The sequence below is a fragment of the Toxorhynchites rutilus genome, chromosome 3, assembly GCF_029784135.1.
Source record: "Toxorhynchites rutilus septentrionalis strain SRP chromosome 3, ASM2978413v1, whole genome shotgun sequence".
In the NCBI taxonomy this organism is placed as follows: Eukaryota; Metazoa; Arthropoda; class Insecta; order Diptera; family Culicidae; genus Toxorhynchites; species Toxorhynchites rutilus.
The window spans coordinates 218424311-218438758 of record NC_073746.1 but is presented as its reverse complement, the minus strand read 5'-3'; the positions used below and the strand labels follow the sequence as shown (position 1 = coordinate 218438758).

At 42.6% G+C, this 14448-nt stretch overlaps 1 protein-coding gene across 8 annotated transcripts in view; it reads right to left on the bottom strand.

The window, feature by feature from the left end:
• LOC129775114 (lachesin-like) overlaps positions 1–14448 on the bottom strand; it is a 277293-nt gene that overhangs the window by 156755 nt on the left and 106090 nt on the right. The gene's annotated exons all lie outside the window — the stretch shown is intronic.

Genomic DNA, 14448 nt, shown 5'->3' with positions numbered 1-14448 from the left:
TTGGGAGAAATGAGTAAACCGTTCAATCCGGTGGCAGAAAAGAAATGGGATTGAGAGAAATGAGCAAACAGTTCAATCCGGTGGCAGAAAAGAAATGAGATTGGGGGAAATGAGTAAACCGTTCAATCCGGTGGCAGAAAAGAAATGGGATTGAGAGAATTGAGCAAACCACTCAATCCGGTGGCAGAAAAGAAATGGGATTGGGAGAGAAGAGTAATACTGTTCAATCCGGTGACCGAATAGAGATGAAATTGGGAGAAATGAGTAAACCGTTCAATCCGGTGGCAGAAAAGAAATGGGATTGAGAGAAATGAGCAAACCGTTCAATCCGGTGGCAGAAAAGAAATGGGATTGGGAGAAATGAGTAAACCGTTCAATCCGGTGGCAGAAAAGAAATGGGATTGAGAGAAATGAGCAAACAGTTCAATCCGGTGGCAGAAAAGAAATGAGATTGGGGGAAATGAGTAAACCGTTCAATCCGGTGGCAGAAAAGAAATGGGATTGAGAGAAATGAGCAAACCGTTCAATCCGGTGGCAGAAAAGAAATGGGATTGGGAGAAATGAGTAAACCGTTCAATCCGGTGGCAGAAAAGAAATGGGATTGAGAGAAATGAGCAAACAGTTCAATCCGGTGGCAGAAATGAAATGAGATTGGGGGAAATGAGTAAACCGTTCAATCCGGTGGCAGAAAAGAAATGGGATTGAGAGAAATGAGCAAACCACTCAATCCGGTGGCAGAAAAGAAATGAGATTGGGAGAGAAGAGTAATACTGTTCAATCCGGTGACAGAAAAGAAATGGGATCAGGAGAGGTTAGCGAAATGTTCTATCCGGTGGTAGAAAACAATGGGAGATGAACATACCGTTCAATCCGGTGCCAGAAAAGAAATGGGATTGAGAGAAATGAGCAAACCGTTCAATCCGGTGGCAGAAAAGAAATGGGATTGGGAGAGAAGAGTAACACTGTTCAATCCGGTGACCGAATAGAGATGAAATTGGGAGAAATGAGTAAACCGTTCAATCCGGTGGCAGAAAAGAAATGAGATTGGGAGAGAAGAGTAATACTGTTCAATCCGGTGACAGAAAAGAAATAAGATTGGGAGAAATGACCGTTCAACCGTTCAATCCTGGGGGAAGAAAAGAAATGGGATTGGGAGAGAAGAGTAATACTGTTCAATCCGGTGGCAGAAAAGAAATGAGATTGAGAGAAATGAGTAAACCGTTCAATCCGGTGACAGAAAAGAAATGGGATCAGGAGAGATTAGCGAAATGTTCTATCCGATGGTATAAAACAATGGTAGATGAACATACCGTTCAATCCGGTGCCAGAAAAGAAATGGGATTGAGAGAAATGAGTAAACCGTTCAATCCGGTGGCAGAAAAGAAATGAGATTGGGAGAGAAGAGTAATACTGTTCAATCCGGTGACAGAAAAGAAATGGGATTGAGAGAAATGAGCAAACCGTTCAGTCCGGTGACAGAAAAGAAATGGGATCAGGAGAGATTAGCGAAATGTTCTATCCGATGGTAGAAAACAATGGGAGATGAACATACCGTTCAATCCGGTGGCAGAAAAGAAATGGGATTGGGAGAGAAGAGTAATTCCGTTCTATCCGGTGCCAGAAAAGAAATGGGATTGAGAGAAATGAGCAAACCGTTCAATCCGGTGGCAGAAAAGAAATGGGATTGGGAGAAATGAGTAAACCGTTCAATCCGGTGGCAGAAAAGAAATGGGATTGAGAGAAATGAGCAAACCGTTCAATCCGGTGGCAGAAAAGAAATGAGATTGGGAGAAATGAGTAAACCGTTCAATCCGGTGGCAGAAAAGAAATGGGATTGAGAGAAATGAGCAAACCGTTCAATCCGGTGGCAGAAAAGAAATGGGGTTGAGAGAAATGAGCAAACCGTTCAATCCGGTGGCAGAAAAGAAATGGGATTGGGAGAGAAGAGTAATTCTGTTCAATCCGGTGGCAGAAAAGAAATGGGATTGAGAGAAATGAGCAAACCGTTCAATCCGGTGGCAGAAAAGAAATGGGATTGGGAGAGAAGAGTAATACTGTTCAATCCGGTGACCGGATGGAGATGAAATTGGGAGAAATGAGTAAACCGTTCAATCCGGTGGCAGAAAAGGAATGAGATTGGGAGAGAAGAGTAATACTGTTCAATCCGGTGACAGAAAAGAAATAAGATTGGGAGAAATGACCGTTCAACCGTTCAATCCTGGGGGAAGAAAAGAAATGGGATTGAGAGAAATGAGCAAACCGTTCAATCCGGTGGCAGAAGAGAAATGAGATTGGGGGAAATGAGTAAACCGTTCAATCCGGTGGCAGAAAAGAAATGGGATTGAGAGAAATGAGCAAACCACTCAATCCGGTGGCAGAAAAGAAATGGGATTGGGAGAGAAGAGTAATACTGTTCAATCCGGTGACCGAATAGAGATGAAATTGGGAGAAATGAGTAAACCGTTCAATCCGGTGGCAGAAAAGAAATGGGATTGGGAGAGAAGAGTAATTCTGTTCAATCCGGTGACCGAATAGAGATGAAATTGGGAGAAATGAGTAAACCGTTCAATCCGGTGGCAGAAAAGAAATGAGATTGGGTGAGAAGAGTAATACTGTTCAATTCGGTTCCAGAAAAGAAATGGGATTGAGAGAAATGAGCAAACCGTTCAATCCGGTGGCAGAAAAAAAAATGGGATTGGGAGAGAAGAGTAATTCTGTTCAATCCGGTGCCAGAAAAGAAATGGGATTGAGAGAAATGAGCAAACCACTCAATCCGGTGGCAGAAAAGAAATGGGATTGGGAGAGAAGAGTAATACTGTTCAATCCGGTGACCGAATAGAGATGAAATTGGGAGGAATGAGTAAACCGTTCAATCCGGTGGCAGAAAAGAAATGGAATTGAGAGAAATGAGCAAACCACTCAATCCGGTGGCAGAAAAGAAATGGGATTGGGAGAGAAGAGTAATACTGTTCAATCCGGTGACCGAATAGAGATGAAATTGGGAGAAATGAGTAAACCGTTCAATCCGGTGGCAGAAAAGAAATGGGATTGAGAGAAATGAGCAAACCACTCAATCCGGTGACAGAAAAGAAATGAGATTGGGAGAGAAGAGCAATACTGTTCAATCCGGTGACCGAATAGAGATGAAATTGGGAGAAATGAGTAAACCGTTCAATCCGGTGGCAGAAAAGAAATGAGATTGGGAGAGAAGAGTAATACTGTTCAATCCGGTGACAGAAAAGAAATAAGATTGGGAGAAATGACCGTTCAACCGTTCAATTCTGGGGGAAGAAAAGAAATGGGATTGAGAGAAATGAGCAAACCGTTCAATCCGGTGGCAGAAAAGAAATGAGATTGGGGGAAATGAGTAAACCTTTCAATCCAGTGGCAGAAAAGAAATGGGATTGAGAGAAATGAGCAAACCACTCAATCCGGAGGCAGAAAAGAAATGGGATGTGGAGAGAAGAGTATTACTGTTCAATCCGGTGACCGAATAGAGATGTAATTGGGAGAAATAAGTAAACCGTTCAATCCGGTGGCAGAAAAGAAATGGGATTGGGAGAGAAGAGTAATTCTGTTAAATCCGGTGACCGAATAGAGATGAAATTGGGAGAAATGAGTAAACCGTTCAATCCGGTGGCAGAAAAGAAATGAGATTGGGTGAGAAGAGTAATACTGTTCAATCCGGTTCCAGAAAAGAAATGGGATTGAGAGAAATGAGCAAACCGTTCAATCCGGTGGCAGAAAAGAAATGGGATTGGGAGAGAAGAGTAATTCTGTTCAATCCGGTGCCAGAAAAGAAATGGGATTGAGAGAAATGAGCAAACCGTTCAATCCGGTGGCAGAAAAGAAATGGGATTGGGAGAAATGAGTAAACCGTTCAATCCGGTGGCAGAAAAGAAATGGGATTGAGAGAAATGAGCAAACCGTTCAATCCGGTGGCAGAAAAGAAATGAGATTGGAAGAAATGAGTAAACCGTTCAATCCGGTGGCAGAAAAGAAATGGGATTGAGAGAAATGAGCAAACCGTTCAATCCGGTGGCAGAAAAGAAATGGGATTGGGAGAGAAGAGTACTTCTGTTCAATCCGGTGGCAGAAAAGAAATGGGATTGAGAGAAATGAGCAAACCGTTCAATCCGGTGGCAGAAAAGAAATGGGATTGGGAGAGAAGAGTAATTCTGTTCAATCCGGTGGCAGAAAAGAAATGGGATTGAGAGAAATGAGCAAACCGTTCAATCCGGTGGCAGAAAAGAAATGGGATTGGGAGAAATGAGTAAACCGTTCAATCCGGTGGCAGAAAAGAAATGGGATTGAGAGAAATGAGCAAACAGTTCAATCCGGTGGCAGAAAAGAAATGAGATTGGAAGAAATGAGTAAACCGTTCAATCCGGTGGCAGAAAAGAAATGGGATTGAGAGAAATGAGCAAACCGTTCAATCCGGTGGCAGAAAAGAAATGGGATTGGGAGAGAAGAGTAATTCTGTTCAATCCGGTGGCAGAAAAGAAATGGGATTGAGAGAAATGAGCAAACCGTTCAATCCGGTGGCAGAAAAGAAATGGGATTGGGAGAAATGAGTAAACCGTTCAATCCGGTGGCAGAAAAGAAATGGGATTGAGAGAAATGAGCAAACAGTTCAATCCGGTGGCAGAAAAGAAATGAGATTGGGGGAAATGAGTAAACCGTTCAATCCGGTGGCAGAAAAGAAATGGGATTGAGAGAAATGAGCAAACCACTCAATCCGGTGGCAGAAAAGAAATGGGATTGGGAGAGAAGAGTAATACTGTTCAATCCGGTGACCGAATAGAGATGAAATTGGGAGAAATGAGTAAACCGTTCAATCCGGTGGCAGAAAAGAAATGGGATTGAGAGAAATGAGCAAACCGTTCAATCCGGTGGCAGAAAAGAAATGGGATTGGGAGAGAAGAGTAATTCTGTTCAATCCGGTGGCAGAAAAGAAATGGGATTGAGAGAAATGAGCAAACCGTTCAATCCGGTGGCAGAAAAGAAATGGGATTGGGAGAGAAGAGTAATTCTGTTCAATCCGGTGGCAGAAAAGAAATGGGATTGAGAGAAATGAGCAAACCGTTCAATCCGGTGGCAGAAAAGAAATGGGATTGAGAGAAATGAGTAAACCGTTCAATCCGGTGCCAGAAAAGAAATGGGATTGAGAGAAATGAGCATACCGTTCAATCCGGTGGCAGAAAAGAAATGGGATTGGGAGAGAACACCAATAATATTCAATTCGGTGGCAGAAAAGAAATGGGATTGGGAGAAAAGAGTAATACTGTTCAATTCGGTGACATAAAAGAAATGAGATTGGGAGATATGACAGTTCAACCGCTAAATCCTGTGGCAGAAAAGAAATGGGATTGGGAGAGAAGACCAGTAATATTCAATTCGGTGGCAGAGAAGAAATAGGATTGGGAGAGAAGAGTAATTCTGTTCAATCCGGTGACCGAATAGAGATGCAAACCGCAAACCGTTCAATTCGATGGTAGAAAAGAAATGGGATTGGGAGAGAAGAGTAATACTGTTCAATCCGGTGGCAGAAAAGAAATGAGATTGAGAGAAATGAGTAAACCGTTCAATCCGGTGGCAGAAAAGAAATGAGATTGGGAGAGAAGAGTAATACTGTTCAATCCGGTGACAGAAAAGAAATAAGATTGGGAGAAATGACCGTTCAACCGTTCAATCCTGGGGGAAGAAAAGAAATGGGATTGGGAGAGAAGAGTAATACTGTTCAATCCGGTGACAGAAAAGAAATGGGATCAGGAGAGATTAGCGAAATGTTCTATCCGATGGTAGAAAACAATGGGAGATGAACATACCGTTCAATCCGGTGCCAGAAAAGAAATGGGATTGAGAGAAATGAGCAAACCGTTCAATCCGGTGGCAGAAAAGAAATGGGATTGGGAGAGAAGAGTAACACTGTTCAATCCGGTGACCGAATAGAGATGAAATTGGGAGAAATGAGTAAACCGTTCAATCCGGTGGCAGAAAAGAAATGAGATTGGGAGAGAAGAGTAATTCTGTTCAATCCGGTGACAGAAAAGAAATGGGATCAGGAGAGATTAGCGAAATGTTCTATCCGATGGTAGAAAACAATGGGAGATGAACAAACCGTTCAATCCGGTGCCAGAAAAGAAATGGGATTGAGAGAAATGAGCAAACCGTTCAATCCGGTGGCAGAAAAGAAATGGGATTGGGAGAGAAGAGTAACACTGTTCAATCCGGTGACCGAATAGAGATGAAATTGGGAGAAATGAGTAAACCGTTCAATCCGGTGGCAGAAAAGAAATGAGATTGGGAGAGAAGAGTAATACTGTTCAATCCGGTGACAGAAAAGAAATAAGATTGGGAGAAATGACCGTTCAACCGTTCAATCCTGGGGGAAGAAAAGAAATGGGATTGGGAGTGAAGAGTAATACTGTTCAATCCGGTGGCAGAAAAGAAATGAGATTGAGAGAAATGAGTAAACCGTTCAATCCGGTGGCAGAAAAGAAATGAGATTGGGAGAGAAGAGTAATACTGTTCAATCCGGTGACAGAAAAGAAATGGGATCAGGAGAGATTAGCGAAATGTTCTATCCGATGGTAGAAAACAATGGGAGATGAACATACCGTTCAATCCGGTGCCAGAAAAGAAATGGGATTGAGAGAAATGAGCAAACCGTTCAATCCGGTGGCAGAAAAGAAATGGGATTGGGAGAGAAGAGTAACACTGTTCAATCCGGTGACCGAATAGAGATGAAATTGGGAGAAATGAGTAAACCATTCAATCCGGTGGCAGAAAAGAAATGGGATTGGGAGAGAAGAGTAATTCTGTTCAATCCGGTGACCGAATAGAGATGAAATTGGGAGAAATGAGTAAACCGTTCAATCCGGTGGCAGAAAAGAAATGAGATTGGGTGAGAAGAGTAATATTGTTCAATCCGGTTCCAGAAAAGAAATGGGATTGAGAGAAATGAGCAAACCGTTCAATCCGGTGGCAGAAAAGAAATGGGATTGGGAGAAATGAGTAAACCGTTCAATCCGGTGGCAGAAAAGAAATGGAATTGAGAGAAATGAGCAAACCGTTCAATCCGGTGGCAGAAAAGAAATGAGATTGGGAGAAATGAGCAAACCGTTCAATCCGGTGGCAGAAAAGAAATGGGATTGAGAGAAATGAGCAAACCGTTCAATCCGGTGGCAGAAAAGAAATGGGATTGGGAGAGAAGAGTAATTCTGTTCAATCCGGTGCCAGAAAAGAAATGGGATTGAGAGAAATGAGCAAACCGTTCAATCCGGTGGCAGAAAAGAAATGGGATTGGGAGAAATGAGTAAACCGTTCAATCCGGTGGCAGAAAAGAAATGGAATTGAGAGAAATGAGCAAACCGTTCAATCCGGTGGCAGAAAAGAAATGAGATTGGGAGAAATGAGTAAACCGTTCAATCCGGTGGCAGAAAAGAAATGGGATTGAGAGAAATGAGCAAACCGTTCAATCCGGTGGCAGAAAAGAAATGGAATTGAGAGAAATGAGCAAACCGTTCAATCCGGTGGCAGAAAAGAAATGAGATTGGGAGAAATGAGTAAACCGTTCAATCCGGTGGCAGAAAAGAAATGGGATTGAGAGAAATGAGCAAACCGTTCAATCCGGTGGCAGAAAAGAAATGGGATTGGGAGAGAAGAGTAATTCTGTTCAATCCGGTGGCAGAAAAGAAATGGGATTGAGAGAAATGAGCAAACCGTTCAATCCGGTGGCAGAAAAGAAATGGGATTGGGAGAGAAGAGTAATACTGTTCAATCCGGTGGCAGAAAAGAAATGAGATTGGGAGAAACGAGTAAACCGTTCAATCCGGTGCCAGAAAAGAAATGGGATTGAGAGAAATGAGCATACCGTTCAATCCGGTGGCAGAAAAGAAATGGGATTGGGAGAGAACACCAATAATATTCAATTCGGTGGCAGAAAAGAAATGGGATTGGGAGAAAAGAGTAATACTGTTCAATTCGGTGACATAAAAGAAATGAGATTGGGAGATATGACAGTTCAACCACTATATCCGGTGGCAGAAAAGATATGGGATTGGGAGAGAAGACCAGTAATATTCAATTCGGTGGCAGAGAAGAAATGGGATTGGGAGAGAAGAGTAATTCTGTTTAATCCGGTGACCGAATAGAGATGCAAACCGCAAACCGTTCAATTCGGAGGAAGAAAAGAAATGGGATTGGGAGAGAAGAGTAATACTGTTCAATCCGGTGACAGAAAAGAAATAAGATTGGGAGAAATGACCGTTCAACCGTTCAATCCTGGGGGAAGAAAAGAAATGGGATTGGGAGAGAAGAGTAATACTGTTCAATCCGGTGGCAGAAAAGAAATGAGATTGGGAGAAATGAGTAAACCGTTCAATCCGGTGGCAGAAAAGAAATGAGATTGGGAGAGAAGAGTGATACTGTTCAATCCGGTGACAGAAAAGGAATGGGATCAGGAGAGATTAGCGAAATGTTCTATCCGATGGTAGAAAACAATGGGAGATGAACATACCGTTCAATCCGGTGCCAGAAAAGAAATGGGATTGAGAGAAATGAGCAAACCGTTCAATCCGGTGGCAGAAAAGAAATGAGATTGAGAGAAATGAGTAAACCGTTCAATCTGGTGGCAGAAAAGAAATGGGATTGAGAGAAATGAGCAAACCACTCAATCCGATGGCAGAAAAGAAATGGGATTGGGAGAGAAGAGTAATACTGTTCAATCCGGTGACCGAATAGAGATGAAATTGGGAGAAATGAGTAAATCGTTCAATCCGGTGGCAGAAAAGAAATGGGATTGAGAGAAATGAGCAAACCGTTCAATCCGGTGGCAGAAAAGAAATGGGATTGGGAGAGAAGAGTAATACTGTTCAATCCGGTGGCAGAAAAGAAATGAGATTGGGAGAAATGAGTAAACCGTTCAATCCGGTGCCAGAAAAGAAATGGGATTGAGAGAAATGAGCATACCGTTCAATCCGGTGGCAGAAAAGAAATGGGATTGGGAGAGAACACCAATAATATTCAATTCGGTGGCAGAAAAGAAATGGGATTGGGAGGAAAGAGTAATACTGTTCAATTCGGTGACATAAAAGAAATGAGATTGGGAGATATGACAGTTCAACCGCTAAATCCGGTGGCAGAAAAGAAATGGGATTGGGAGAGAAGACCAGTAATATTCAATTCGGTGGCAGAGAAGAATTGGGATTGGGAGAGAAGAGTAATTCTGTTCAATCCGGTGACCGAATAGAGATGCAAACCGCAAACCGTTCAATTCGGTGGTAGAAAAGAAATGGGATTGGGAGAGAAGAGTAATACTGTTCAATCCGGTGACAGAAAAGAAATGGGATCAGGAGAGATTAGCGAAATGTTCTATCCGATGGTAGAAAACAATGGGAGATGAACATACCGTTCAATCCGGTGCCAGAAAAGAAATGGGATTGAGAGAAATGAGCAAACCGTTCAATCCGGTGGCAGAAAAGAAATGGGATTGGGAGAGAAGAGTAACACTGTTCAATCCGGTGACCGAATAGAGATGAAATTGGGAGAAATGAGTAAACCGTTCAATCCGGTGGCAGAAAAGAAATGGGATTGGGAGAGAAGAGTAAACCGTTCAATCCGGTGGCAGAAAAGAAATGAGATTGGGAGAGAAGAGTAATACTGTTCAATCCGGTGACAGAAAAGAAATGGGATCAGGAGAGATTAGCGAAATGTTCTATCCGATGGTAGAAAACAATGGGAGATGAACATACCGTTCAATCCGGTGCCAGAAAAGAAATGGGATTGAGAGAAATGAGCAAACCGTTCAATCCGGTGGCAGAAAAGAAATGGGATTGGGAGAGAAGAGTAATACTGTTCAATCCGGTGACCGAATAGAGATGAAATTGGGAGAAATGAGTAAACCGTTCAATCCGGTGGCAGAAAAGAAATGGGATTGGGAGAGAAGAGTAATTCTGTTCAATCCGGTGACCGAATAGAGATGAAATTGGGAGAAATGAGTAAACCGCTCAATCCGGTGGCAGAAAAGAAATGGGATTGGGAGAGAAGAGTAATACTGTTCAATCCGGTGGCAGAAAAGAAATGAGATTGGGACAAATGAGTAAACCGTTCAATCCGGTGGCAGAAAAGAAATGAGATTGGGAGAGAAGAGTAATACTGTTCAATCCGGTGACAGAAAAGAAATGGGATTAGGAGAGATTAGCGAAACGCTCTATCCGATGGTAGAAAACAATGGGAGATGAACATACCGTTCAATCCGGTGCCAGAAAAGAAATGGGATTGAGAGAAATGAGCAAACCGTTCAATCCGGTGGCAGAAAAGAAATGGGATTGGGATAGAAGAGCAATAACGTTCAATCCGGTGACAGAAAAGAAATGGGATTGAAAGAAATGAGCAAACCGTTCAATCCGGTGAAAGAAAAGAAATGGGATTGAAAGAAATGAGTAAACCGTTCAATGCGGTGCCAGAAAAGAAATGGGATTGAGAGAAATGAGCAAACCGTTCAATCCGGTGGCAGAAAAGAAATGGGATTGGGAGAGAAGAGTAATTCTGTTCAATCCGGTGACCGAATAGAGATGAAATTGGGAGAAATGAGTAAACCGTTCAATCCGGTGGCAGAAAAGAAATGAGATTGGGTGAGAAGAGTAATACTGTTCAATCCGGTGCCAGAAAAGAAATGGGATTGAGAGAAATGAGCAAACCGTTCAATCCGGTGGTAGAAAAGAAATGGGATTGGGAGAGAAGAGTAATTCTGTTCAATCCGGTGACCGAATAGAGATGAAATTGGGAGAAATGAGTAAACCGTTCAATCCGGTGGCAGAAAAGAAATGAGATTGGGTGAGAAGAGTAATACTGTTCAATCCGGTGCCAGAAAAGAAATGGGATTGAGAGAAATGAGCAAACCGTTCAATCCGGTGGCAGAAAAGAAATGGGATTGGGAGAGAAGAGTAATTCTGTTCAATCCGGTGCCAGAAAAGAAATGGGATTGAGAGAAATGAGCAAACCGTTCAATCCGGTGGCAGAAAAGAAATGGGATTGGGAGAAATGAGTAAACCGTTCAATCCGGTGGCAGAAAAGAAATGGGATTGAGAGAAATGAGTAAACCGTTCAATCCGGTGGCAGAAAAGAAATGGGATTGAGAGAAATGAGCAAACCGTTCAATCCGGTGGCAGAAAAGAAATGGGATTGAGAGAAATGAGCAAACCGTTCAATCCGGTGGCAGAAAAGAAATGGGATTGGGAGAGAAGAGTAATACTGTTCAATCCGGTGACCGAATAGAGATGAAATTGGGAGAAATGAGTAAACCGTTCAATCCGGTGGCAGAAAAGAAATGGGATTGAGAGAAATGAGCAAACCGTTCAATCCGGTGGCAGAAAAGAAATGGGATTGGGAGAGAAGAGTAATTCTGTTCAATCCGGTGGCAGAAAAGAAATGGGATTGAGAGAAATGAGCAAACCGTTCAATCCGGTGGCAGAAAAGAAATGGGATCGGGAGAGAAGAGTAATACTGTTCAATCCGGTGGCAGAAAAGAAATGGGATTGAGAGAAATGAGCAAACCGTTCAATCCGGTGGCAGAAAAGAAATGGGATTGGGAGAGAAGAGTAATACTGTTCAATCCGGTGGCAGAAAAGAAATGAGATTGGGAGAAATGAGTAAACCGTTCAATCCGGTGCCAGAAAAGAAATGGGATTGAGAGAAATGAGCATACCGTTCAATCCGGTGGCAGAAAAGAAATGGGATTGGGAGAAATGAGTAAACCGTTAAATCCGGTGGCAGAAAAGAAATGGGATTGAGAGAAATGAGCAAACCGTTCAATCCGGTGGCAGAAAAGAAATGAGATTGGGAGAAATGAGTAAACCGTTCAATCCGGTGGCAGAAAAGAAATGGGATTGAGAGAAATGAGCAAACCGTTCAATCCGGTGGCAGAAAAGAAATGGGATTGGGAGAGAAGAGTAATACTGTTCAATCCGGTGACCGAATAGAGATGAAATTGGGAGAAATGAGTAAACCGTTCAATCCGGTGGCAGAAAAGAAATGAGATTGGGTGAGAAGAGTAATACTGTTCAATCCGGTGCCAGAAAAGAAATGGGATTGAGAGAAATGAGCAAACCGTTCAATCCGGTGGCAGAAAAGAAATGGGATAGGGAGAGAAGAGTAATACTGGCAGAAAAGAAATGGGATTGGGAGAGAAGAGTAATTCTGTTCAATCCGGTGACCGAATAGAGATGAAATTGGGAGAAATGAGTAAACCGTTCAATCCGGTGGCAGAAAAGAAATGGGATTGAGAGAAATGAGCAAACCGTTCAATCCGGTGGCAGAAAAGAAATGGGATTGGGAGAGAAGAGTAATACTGTTCAATCCGGTGACCGAATAGAGATGAAATTGGGAGAAATGAGTAAACCGTTCAATCCGGTGGCAGAAAAGAAATGAGATTGGGTGAGAAGAGTAATACTGTTCAATCCGGTGCCAGAAAAGAAATGGGATTGAGAGAAATGAGCAAACCGTTCAATCCGGTGGCAGAAAAGAAATGGGATTGGGAGAGAAGAGTAATTCTGTTCAATCCGGTGCCAGAAAAGAAATGGGATTGAGAGAAATGAGCAAACCGTTCAATCCGGTGGCAGAAAAGAAATGAGATTGGGAGAAATGAGTAAACCGTTCAATCCGGTGGCAGAAAAGAAATGGGATTGAGAGAAATGAGCAAACCGTTCAATCCGGTGGCAGAAAAGAAATGGGATTGGGAGAGAAGAGCAATAACGTTCAATCCGGTGACAGAAAAGAAATGGGATTGAAAGAAATGAGCAAACCGTACAATCCGGTGACAGAAAAGAAATGGGATTGAAAGAAATGAGTGAACCGTTCAATGCGGTGCCAGAAAAGAAATGGGATTGAGAGAAATGAGCAAACCGTTCAATCCGGTGGCAGAAAAGAAATGGGATTGAGAGAAATAAACAAAATTTTCAATCCGGTGGCAGAAGAGAAATGGGATTGGGATAGAAGAGCAATAACGTTCAATCCGGTGACAGAAAAGAAATGGGATTGAAAGAAATGAGCAAACCGTACAATCCGGTGACAGAAAAGAAATGGGATTGAAAGAAATGAGCAAACCGTACAATCCGGTGACAGAAAAGAAATGGGATTGAAAGAAATGAGTGAACCGTTCAATGCGGTGCCAGAAAAGAACTGGGATTGGGAGAAATGAGCAAACCGTTCAATCCGGTGGCAGAAAAGAAATGGGATTGGGAGAGAAGAGTAATACTGTTCAATCCGGTGGCAGAAAAGAAATGGGATTGAGAGAAATGAGCAAACCGTTCAATCCGGTGGCAGAAAAGAAATGGGATTGGGAGAGAAGAGTAATTCTGTTCAATCCGGTGGCAGAAAAGAAATGGGATTGAGAGAAATGAGCAAACCGTTCAATCCGGTGGCAGAAAAGAAATGGGATTGGGAGAGAAGAGTAATTCTGTTCAATCCGGTGGCAGAAAAGAAATGAGATTGGGAGAAATGAGTAAACCGTTCAATCCGGTGGCAGAAAAGAAATGGGATTGGGAGAAATGAGTAAACCGTTCAATGCGGTGCCAGAAAAGAAATGGGATTGAGAGAAATGAGCAAACCGTTCAATCCGGTGGCAGAAAAGAAATGGGATTGGGAGAGAAGAGTAATTCTGTTCAATCCGGTGGCAGAAAAGAAATGGGATTGAGAGAAATGAGCAAACCGTTCAATCCGGTGGCAGAAAAGAAATGGGATTGGGAGAGAAGAGTAATTCTGTTCAATCCGGTGGCAGAAAAGAAATGAGATTGGGAGAAATGAGTAAACCGTTCAATCCGGTGGCAGAAAAGAAATGGGATTGGGAGAAATGAGTAAACCGTTAAATCCGGTGGCAGAAAAGAAATGAGATTGGGAGAAATGAGTAAACCGTTCAATCCGGCGGCAGAAAAGAAATGGGATTGAGAGAAACGAGCAAACCGTTCAATCCGGTGGCAGAAAAGAAATGGGATTGGGAGAGAAGAGTAATTCTGTTCAATCCGGTGGCAGCAAAGAAATGAGATTGGGAGAAATGAGTAAACCGTTAAATCCGGTGGCAGAAAAGAAATGGGATTGAGAGAAATGAGCAAACCGTTCAATCCGGTGACGGAAAATAAATAGGGTTGAGAGAAATAAACAAAATGTTCAATCCGGTGACAGGAAAGAAATGGGATTGAAAGAAATGAGTAAACCGTTCAATGCGGTGCCAGAAAAGAAATGGGATTAAGAGAAATGAGCAAACCGTTCAATCCGGTGGCAGAAAAGAAATGGGATAGGGAGAGAAGAGTAATACTGGCAGAAAAGAAATGGGATTGGGAGAGAAGAGTAATTCTGTTCAATCCGGTGACCGAATAGAGATGAAATTGGGAGAAATGAGTAAACCGTTCAATCCGGTGGCAGAAAAGAAATGGGATTGAGAGAAATGAG